Below are 11,270 nucleotides of genomic sequence, written 5' to 3' on the forward strand. Positions count from 1 at the left end.
CTAGATCTCATAACATAGTGACACGTCTTCCTGGAGTTATAGGCAGTGCTAAAGAAGCCAAAACACCATTACAGTGCTGACAGTTATATTTTGATGAAAATATTTTGGGTGATATTGTTGACAGCACCAACAAATATATTGATTTTGTAAAAGACTGTTACTTGAGAGAAAGGGATGCAAAAGCTACATCGGTTTCAGAATTGAGAGCATTATTTGGGTTGCTTTACGTAGCCGGGATTTACCATTGTAATAGGGTAAATACGGACGAGTTATGGTCAACGGCAACCGGCATGGAAGTTCAAATTTGTCAATTAGTTATGTCACAAGGCAGGTTTCAATTTCTTCTCCGTCATATATGATTTGTTGACAAAGAAACCCGAGAAAAAAGAAAGCAAGTAGATAAGTTGGCACCAATAGGAGAAGTATAGGAGAAGTATTTGAGAAATTTGTTGATAACTGCCAGAAAGTATATTCAATGTCAGAGTATGTAACAATTGACGAGAAGCTCGAATCATTCGGGGACGATGTAGCTTTAGGCAATACATCCCTAAGAAATCTGCCAAGTATGGTGTAAAGATATTTGCTTTGGTATATGCCCGAATGTTCTATACTTTGAATTTAGAAGTTTATGTAGGGAAACAGCCAGAGGGGCCCTATGCTTGCAGCAACAGTCCAAATGCCATTGTTGAACGACTAAGTGAAAAAAATTTTGGAACTGGTCGTAACATCACCATGGACAACTGGTTCACAAGTTGTGACCTAGCCAAACACTTGCTGGCTAAATATATTACCATGGTTGGAACGGTAAGAAAGAATAAGCGAGAGATACCAACAGAGTTCCTCAACACAAAACAAAGGTCAGAATGCTCTAGTTTGTTTGGATTCCAAGAGAATTGCACCCTTGTCTCCTATGCTCCCGCAAAAAACAAAAATGTGCTGCTGATATCAACTATGCATCATGATACAGCAATTGTTGACCATACAGGAAATTCTAACAAACCGGAGATCGTCACATTTTATAATTCCACAAAAGGAGGTGTAGATATGGTAGACAAGTTGTGCGCAACATACAATACCAGCAGAAACTCTAGAAGATGGCCCATGACAGTATTCTACAGTTTGTTGAATATTGCGGGAATAAACGCCAACATAATTCACATTGCAAACAACAACTGTGAACAGAAGAGAAGGTTGTTCTTGAGAGAGCTAGTGTTTGGGCTTGTAGATGAACTGCTTCATTCTCGGGCAAATATCTCCAACTTGCCGAAACTTCTGAAGGAAAGAGTTCAGAAAATAAGTATGCAGAAGAACAATAAAGGAACACAAGAGGAAGTCACTCAACCACGAGGAAATATAAGAGGACGCTGTGTACAATGTCCGGAAAAAGACAGGAAAAACAAGATTTACTTGTGCACGTTGTAATGACTATGTATGCTTATAACATACACTTAACATGTGTGGCAAATGTTCTTTCGAGCTAGATCTGTGAAAACCAATATGTAAAGGTTTTTTTTCTATTTTTTTTTTTCACTTTCAATGCAGATAGTGGCAAATCCTTGTAACAAAATAAACAGATATCACATAATTTCTACCCATTAAACCGTGTGCTAGGAACTGGAAATTACAAAGAAAAAATAATTGTTTTGTGGACTTTGTGTGTGTGTGTGCTTTTATTATATATTATATTGTAAACATGGAAAGAAAATGTTTTTTTTTCTAGGTAGAGCTGTAAAAATTGTATAGTGAACTTTTATTTCTATTTTTAAAAATATATAATTAACAAATGAATGTCACCTATCATATTTGCCTTTTCATAATGAAATCATTTAAAGAATAATTATAAATTGTGCAAACTAAATTTTTTTCCTTTCATTTGTATTGTAGTTAGTAAAAAAATATATAAAGACACATCAGACTTATTTGAATTATTACACGGCCCAATATATTCAGTTGGGGTCTGTCAGACCCAGTGCGACCTATGGTGTCATTTCATACAGTGTGACTTCTGAAGGGTTAATAAAATGGCGTGGATGAGGATGCAGCGGACACGTAATAGCATTTGTTATTTATTATTATAGCTAAAGTGTGTTTATTACTTGTGCAAAGTGGTGCATGGATGTGTAGTGTTATTTTACTTTTGACTTTTCAAACAAAATATTCGTGTACACTTGGAAAATATAATTATGCTGGCAAAACTTTGCGAATTAATTTTAATATTTTTTGGTTTGTTTATTTATGGTTAGAAATGGCATCAGAAGTGTGGCAGTATTTTGTTGTTGACAGTGCAAACAAACTGTTCGCCAAGTGTTTATTGTGTAATAAACTTATTTCAAGAGGCAAGTCAAAATCCACAGCCAATTTGAAAAAACATTTATCAAATGTACATTCTTTGGCAACTGGAAACATCAAAAATCCAAATGTATGTTCGCACCCATACATGTGCCAAATACACCTTCAACAAGTGCCAAATGTATCGATAATTACTTTCATAAACCAACTATGACTGAAAGTGAAAGTGTTCAGGCACCTGATTCTTGTGAAGATGCACTAGTTGTACACGAGCAGACTGTGGATAGTCCATAATTCCAGGATTGTGAGCCACAAGGCAATTTTTCGGACTCTGAGGCTAGTAATTCTAGCAAAATCTGAGTTTCACCAAATTTGTCTTCTAATGGTGAAATGAGCACCAGGCCGAAAATAATAAGATACACATCTGCTGCAAACCAGCCAACATTAGCTCAAGCTTATGACAAAGTTTCCAAGTTCAAACCACGTGATTGTAGGGCCCAAAAGATAACTAGGCTCATAACTGAAATGGCTTGCTTAGATATGCAGCCACTTTCAGTAGTTGAAAACAAAGGTTTTAAAAGACTAATTAACCATTTAGAGCCTAGGTACACTCTTCCTTCAAGAAAAATGTTATTGAATAAATATCTGGAAGAAATGTACAGAGATCTTCATAAAAGTGTCATGGAAGAGCTGGGAGAAGTGAAGCATGTTGCTGTAACTACGGACTTTTGGACTTCATGTGCTGTTAATGATTATCTTGCATTGACTGTTCATTTTTATCTAAAGAGAAATGGTACCTTGGAAATCTGTCAGAAAGTTATTGAAGTAGTACCATTCAAAGAAATTAGCCATACTGGGGACAATATTCGCCGCTTTCTTTCAGATTTACTTAATGAATGGGGCTTGGCAACGAAGGTAGTTGCAGTTGTGAGGGATGGTGGAACCGACATTACCAAGGCACTCGATGATTCCATGTTTGTTCCGGTACCATGTGCTGCACATCTACTCCAAGTTGTAGTGAGAAAGGCATCTGTAGATAATCCTATTGTAAAGAACCAGCTAGTGCCCAAATGCAAAAAGATTGTCTCTAGTTTCAAACATTCTAACAAAAATACAAAAATATTGAAACAGTGCCAACAACAGCTTGATCTTCTTCAACACAGAATGATACAGGATGTATCCACATGCTGGAACAGTACACTGCACATGATAAAGCGACTTTCAGAGCAAAAAAATGCTATCATCATGGCCAGTAGTCGAAAAGATGCAACTGTAGCCGCTGAACTAACTGTGGATGAGTGGAGGAAACTGGAGAAATTGATCGAGATAATCGAGATATTCGACTCTGCGACGTTGCAGCTGAGCAAAGGAACATCTTCACTTTCAGAGGTAAGTCCAAAGAGTGCACTTTTTGGAGTTGCAAACAGTTGTCATGCCACTGGTTTACATTTACAATTGTTTTTGATAATTAACTGTGCAACAACTTTTATTATTTAGCATTAAGTAATTGACTGCTGAAACTTACAACTTAACACATTTAAAATTCTGTGCTATTATTTTTCAGGTGATACCATTAATCTGTGTAATCCAGCACCATTTGGAAGTTCCTGTCCCTAAAGGCATTGGGCTGCAGGGCTTAAAAAATGATTTATTGGCCTGGCTGAAACAAGAATTTGGCTTCATCTATACAAGTGACCTAATAGTAAAGGTTACTTTGTTGGATCCACGTTTCAAGATGAACCCTTTTCAAGATGGAAAATACGAAGAAATTTTGAGTTTGGTTAAAGACTCAATTATTTGTGAAATCAAGATGGTCAACAAAACTAGTTTAATCCCTGAGAAAGGACAGACATTAGAAGCACAATCTTTTGCTTGTGATGTTCAAACAGGCAGAGGTAATTGCATTTGGGCCAGATACAAGCACGTGCTTGCTTCCAGCAAAGTTTACCGCAGTAGACCTTGTGCGTTATCACCGAAAATTTGCATTTAAGTCCTAGGTGACAGCAACTTACATCAGTCCATTAAAATGCTACCCATTTATAGAGTTTTTAATTTTGACTGTACGTAAACTTACCAAAATAATCTAGAAACTATAATACACCCATTAATGTAAGAAAAAATTTAAATTTTTAATATTTAAGATATGATATAAAGCAATCAATTCACGATATATATTTTTTTTATCTTTGCCACCCAGATAAAAATACAATTTACACAGATTTGAAGAGCCCAATGCGAAAAAATGTCTAAATAAAAGTTTATAATTATACTTTAAGCTTTAAGATAGTATATTTATAAAGAGTGTAGCATAATTAGTTGCCTCATTAAAGCTTCTCGAGCGTTGCAGTGTACTGCGGCCGTACTGATCTTTCACGGCCGGCGTGCTTTGAAACACGCTGCGTACTGCGACAGTCAATAAACTTGGTCTTATTTAAGGATTACTTAAAATATATTTAATGCATATGATAGGGTGTATTCATGTTACATCTATTGAGATATACATATTCTTTATTCATATATGAATGATTTTTGATACAATAATCTTAACAATAAACAATTTATGCTTGGAACTTGTAAATCAAAATTCTAGAGGACCTATGGTTTTATATATGTGTGTTCTATTTTGTTACAAAAATTTTATTATTAAAAATTATTTTAATACCAAAAAATATAATTATTTTTTACTTCTAATACATTATATTATTTTTGATCAGAACTATGCAAAATTTTAATGTAGCCTATATTATAAAAATATATATATTTAATTGTATAAAATTAGTTTACTACATAACAATTGAAGAAACCGATACACCGTAAATGTACTTATTGAGTTTTGTCACTTTTATAACATAATTCGTATGATATTATTTTTTCCAGAAAATAAATAAAACATAAGTTGTGTTGTAAAATGTATTGATAGAATTACAAATTTAGTATTTTTTTTCTAAGTTAATTTATTGGAGTGCTGCACCTAGCTGACTTCATTGAATTGCTAGTGGCAAAGAGCGGTGGTGGATGTTTTTGCAAGAGTTTGACCGTATTTTATGACCCTAGCTGTGAGAGGGTGTTCGTCCCAGAAATCCTAACGGTCAAGGAAAATAGCCTTTCTCTGTAGTCACGTACGGGTCTGCTACTCGCGCAATATCGTCAGTTTATCACAACTTTCTGGGAAGTTATATTGTTGTTATTTATTTATAATTTAGAAATTAAAGAGTCGATCATACTAACATTTTTACCTAAGCAAATCGCATCCTGGAAGATTTTTATCTACGTTTGCAGCAAAAATCACTTGTAGTTAGGAAACTTTTATTATTTCAGAGTAAAATTCAGTCTGAAATTACCTAACATTAAAAACCTTAGTTTTCTGGAGCAAAAAACGTCCCAGCACAAGCGAATTTAACACTGCTGCACACACACTACACAGCTTGAAATACATCAGTGGTCAGACTATTGTACCAGACACTCAAAATATACACATTTAAACCTTTAAAAAAAAAGACAATATTTATGAAGTGATTTTGACGCTACGCTCAACATATTTATGTAACATGTAGTCAAATTTCTATAAAAAAATATCTTTTTCTTACCTTTTATGATTAAAATTACCAATTTAATAATAGGACGTATAAACTTTGAGGTGTTTATCACAATTACCACGTAGGACATTATTTTATATTACTTTGTTACCATAATGAGAACCGACTTAAAAAAGTATTAAAGTTATTAAATTTACGAAACATTTTTGTGGATCATTGTAGAAATTATCATTAAGGACTCAACTGCTCATTATTGGTGTGATCACAAGGTTTCATCGGTAAACTTTTGACGTGTTACTAAGAAATGTTCATTCTACTACTGTACAAATTTTTGGCTTTGGGATAATTTTCCATGTATTAAAAACCTTCGTTTCTTAACAGCGAAATTCGTCCCGACCCGAGCCTACTTCGGCAACCTCGCAGTAGTATACACTACGCGGCTCGGATCGCTTTAGTGGTCAGACACATTGTACCAGGCTCTCAACAAATAAACTAATTTAAAATTTAAGAACTAAATCATGATCGTAAAATGGCCACCATTGTGATTTGAGAATTTATGGAGAAATAAAAGCAGTTAAAATCTTATGTAGTTTCCAAGAGATATTATTATATCACCAATCATCTAAAGTAACAGGTTTACAAAATTTCAACATATTCAGTAACTAGTCAATTTTTTTCATATGTTTTAGTATTAACAATCTGGACCATATCTAGTCGTTGAGGTCTGTATTGTTACAGACTATTTGTATTCTGGTATTTGGATTTTGAAGCTACTTAATGCTTTCAATGTCTATTAAAATATACCTAATGCTAATTGCAGGAATATTTCTACTCAATTTCAAAATTATAATTCCTGCACATTTGTAGCAGACACATTTCAATGTAACACTTACTGATTTTCGAGTTGTGTTGAAGTTTCACATGTCACTTCGTGTACACAAGATGGCCCCTGCTCTCGTAACCATGAGTCATCACAACCGGTGCCGTCTGTACGAGCGTCTTCACAAGTTATCCTGAAATATGTTCTTAAATATTAATTCAAGTGAATTCTTAAAATCCTACACACCTTATCTTAAGTGTCGTAAATGAATCGTTATATTTTGTAAATCCATATAATATAGGAGCCAACATGGCGCGAAGCGATGGACGCGATACGAATAATATTTTTTTTACCAACTAATACATCAGTAAATATTTGTGGTTTCCATTCGCTATGAATTCAAGCATGTAACATTTGTACTGCTTCTTCAATTCGGCCACAGTTAAATGGGAGGCTCTGAATTACTGATAACTCCTCAACAAAATCAACGATGAATCACAGGCATTACAACAAACAGTTGTCACAAGTCAAGTAGCCAATGAGCAGGTGGCATTTTTCGAGTCCGTAGAGGATTGTTGAGACTATCGTACATGCCCTTACGCGCGTGGTTAATACCCGCATGAGTAGTGTGTTAAGGCGTAAGCATGAGACACATCTAGGTCCTCATCTAACCGCGCACACTTAGATTTAACTCAGGATAAGGTGAAAAATGTTTACTAATTTTGCAGTCCTAACAGTCACCAACGAAACGCCAGCAAAATAAATAAATAAATAAGCCCACGAATATTGTTCATGAATGAAGGCAAAGCTGATACTTTGGAAACGTTACCAGCAGATATTAAATAATGTTTAACTATTATTTACATAGCTTACTTCTTAAAACTGCATTCATGTAAACTGATTTTGTGTGAGACTATGTTGAGTGTTTTCTGCTACACTTATTTTTCTGAAAAAAGTCTATTGTGGCTTAATAAACTTGTTAACATTGATGCCTGTCATAAAAAAAATTCAAACGTAATTATACGGATACATGTTGAGTATAGTTTATGAACGGTTCACGCATTGCTGGAAAAAAAAGCATGTTTACAATTTTACACATCTTTTTGTTGTGGCATCGCGTCCATCACGTTGTAGATACGCAACTCTGAAAAATAAATGTATGGTAAAAAAGCTATAATAAAATAATCTCTTATCTTTCTTTATTCTTTTTTCTAAGCGCTCTAATGGCTTTCGATAGTTTTGTTCTTTTGTGTACTCTGCTTGAATTCTTTATAGTTTTTTTAATAAAGCTTGAATTTAAAAAAATTCCCGAAAATCAGCAATAACTTAATTAAAATAAAAAAATAAATAAATAAATTTTACACCAGAATGGTTCAAATCTTCTCTAGCAGCTGAATCATTAACAAATATATATTTTTTTAATACGATGCTAGTGCACCAATCCCCTTAACAGGCCCAGTTTGCTACCTGTCAAGATTCCCTCGATCACACGGCCTCTGCCGTCCCTACGCGAGGAGCCCCACAGCTCATTGTGTGCATTGAAATCACCAACAACAATGAACGGTGGTGGGAGCTGCGAGAGAAGATCTTCAAATTCAGCACGACGTGCTTTGGGTGGGGGGTATGTACACGCAGCACACTGTGATCAAGGTGCCGATGTAGCTGCGAACCGCCACTGCCTGAATTGGGGAACGGAGAGGAATTTCTTCATGAAATGTTGTGTCCCGTGCAATGATACTCACGCCACCGCATGCTTGGTCAGTCTGCAGGTTGTATGCCCTCTAATAGAGGGTGAGTCAGTAGGACGGAAATGAGTCTCCTGAAAGCAGGTAAGCAAGGATGTGTGCGAGGCAGGTGCAGTTCAGCGAGGTTGCAGAAGTACCCTCTGCAGTTCCATTGGAGAAGAGTCATAAACGTATTGAAGGGGGGTGGGAGGTTACTTATTTGATTTCATTTTCCCCTTATGTCTGTTGAGTACTGGTTTAAATGCATTTGATTCAGCGTCTGTCTCCTCAAAAGGGATGTCGTCAGATACCATCGCTGTCTCAACTTCAGCAGTCGAAGGGGTAGGTTGGCAGGATGGCGAGCAGCGGGTTGCCTCCCGTTCACCTGCACTGGTACCGGCTGAAGTGGGAGGAGTTGAAACCTTTGCGTTACCAACCCGCTTTGGTTGAGACATTCCTGTTGTAGGCTTTGTGATGGTCCGCTTTTCCTGATTAGTAGACAGGTCGCACTGTGTGCTGACTGTTGCTGTCCTGGCGTTCGGGGGAGGAGTAGTCTTTGGTGAAACTGTCAGTGGATCGGTCTGTGTTCCCACGTCGGAAGTCTGTGTGAACGCGTCTTTCGTCAGTGGGCGGGAGGCCACTACCTTGTTAAACGGCACTGATGGCCGGGGGCCACGAAGGGACTGAAACTTCTTACGCGCATCGAAAAAAGTGATATTTTCTTCTACTCGCAGCTTTTGGATGGCCTGTTCGTCTTGGAAGACTGGGCATTCCTTAGACCATACTGGGTGTCCTTGATAGCAGTTGACACAACTCAGTGGTTTGCTGCATTGAGGCGAGTCAGAAGGATGCTGTGGTTCAGAGCACTTCGGGAAAACCGCAGGGTTCTTGCAATGGGCGGAAGAGTGACCGTATTTCTGGCAGTTGTAGCAGCGGAGCGGAGACGGAACAAACTGTTTAACCCTTACATTCAGGTAGCCTATTTTTAATGTAGGAGGGAGGTCCCGGATACCGAATGTAAGGATAAGAGTAGCCGTAGGAGACAGAACACCATCAGATTTTTTAAATACTCTGCGAACATGGACTACATACTGGGGCGTCAATTCGTTAAATAGTTCTGCATCAGGTACATCGAGCAGGTCTGGACACCAAATGACGCACTTGCACGTGTTCAGCGACACGTGGGGCTTGACCTCAACGGGGAACTTGACGGTCGCCCCGTTGAACGTTTTCATCGCAATCAGCCCACGCGTCTGGGCGGCATTTGATGTCTCCAACAGGATGTCCTTTCGGTCATTAATCTTTTTGCAGTCTTTGACGGAACCACAAGCTGCACCATCAACCACTCTCTGAAGTTCAAAGGGGGACACCTTTTGGAAGGTGTGCCCCTCGAGATCCTGGATAACCAAAAACCGAGGGGTGGGTAGCTTTACAGCGGTCGAGGTGGATTTGCCCGTGTCGCTGTCCGAAGAATCGCTTGTGTCGGCTTTCCATAATCTTTTGTTGTGGCTGTTTAGGGTGCCACCCTGAGTGCTTCTAGAAGCCATGGTGAGTGTCCCCCCTAATAGGACTGTCGACGTCAGCCTGCCATTCGGGGGGAAGAAGAATAGAAGCCAGCAGTTAGAATACCCCACAGTTTGTGCCGTAGGGAGGGGGACCAACCTCCCACAGGCCTAAGCTGTACATAGGAGCAGCTACCATTCACCGCTATTCACTGTGAATCACTGACCCAGTAGCACATTAGCATGTGCACCGGGCCAAACCAGGGACAAGTCGTACATCCGGGGCAAGGCCGGTTTTATTCCCCTACCTGGGAAAACCTCCCAGGCTCCCCACTATAGAGGTCACCCTAGGTGCCATTTCAGGGGACTTGTGGTTGATTACACCGGCCTCCCCTGCACAGGGGTAACACGTCGCCCCAGCAGGTATGGCTGTGGGGGCAGGCCGGCCCCACAGACCCCCCCGCCAGGGCGGCACCAGTGGTGCTATGTGAGTGTACATGTGCATGGATACGGGCTCCGTACCTAAACTTGCCTGCTGGGACAGTGAGAAGGGTTCACTAAACCGTCACTAGCAAAGGCACCACGTGTGGTCACACAAGTTGGAGGCAGCACTCAATTGCGAGGAGAGGCCCTCATTAGGAAGGAATACATCGCCCTGGCCTGAGACGATGCCGAGGAAAGAAAAGGTGTGACGGGACCTGGTGAGGTGAAAAGAGAAAGATGACGAGATAGAGAAGAAAAAAGAAACATGAGGTGAAGGTCCGAATACATTGCAGGTCCCGAACGCATCCCGATTAGTCGCCTCGTACGACAAGCACGGGTCGGCTGTGGTGATATTCTAACCCGTACACCACACAGGGGAGTGGTAACAAAGAAAATTTTGGATGTGTATGTAAAGGAAATAGACCCCACAAAAGATTATTTCAGATAATGGGCCTCAGTTTCGGGGAGAGGTATGGAAAACATTAACTGGTATCCTTGGTATTGAACTAGGCCATACAGCAGTGTACCATCCAGCTGCTAATCCAGTGGAGAGGGTGATGAGGGAACTAGGGAGATTATTTTGATTGTATTGTAGTGAGAATCATAGCCAATGGGCTAATCTTGTGAGTGAAGTGGAAGTGATTATAAACAATGATTGGCATGAAAGCACAGGTTTTTCATCAATATAGTTAATGCAACAAATGTTACCTACTTCGAAACTACAAGAACTAATCAATTATCCAGACAGTGATACTGTAAGGTTAAAGGACAAATTGGAAAAGGCAGCGAAAAGACTGTTGTCTAAGGCAGAGGAAAGGAAAAGTAGGTTTGATAAAGGGGTTAAACCTAGTGTTTTTAAAGTGGGGGACGAAGTACTTATAGCGTCCCTTAAATTGTCTTCACTGTACGAACAAAA

This window comes from Bacillus rossius, chromosome 1 (genome assembly GCF_032445375.1).
Source record: "Bacillus rossius redtenbacheri isolate Brsri chromosome 1, Brsri_v3, whole genome shotgun sequence".
Taxonomy (NCBI): Eukaryota; Metazoa; Arthropoda; class Insecta; order Phasmatodea; family Bacillidae; genus Bacillus; species Bacillus rossius.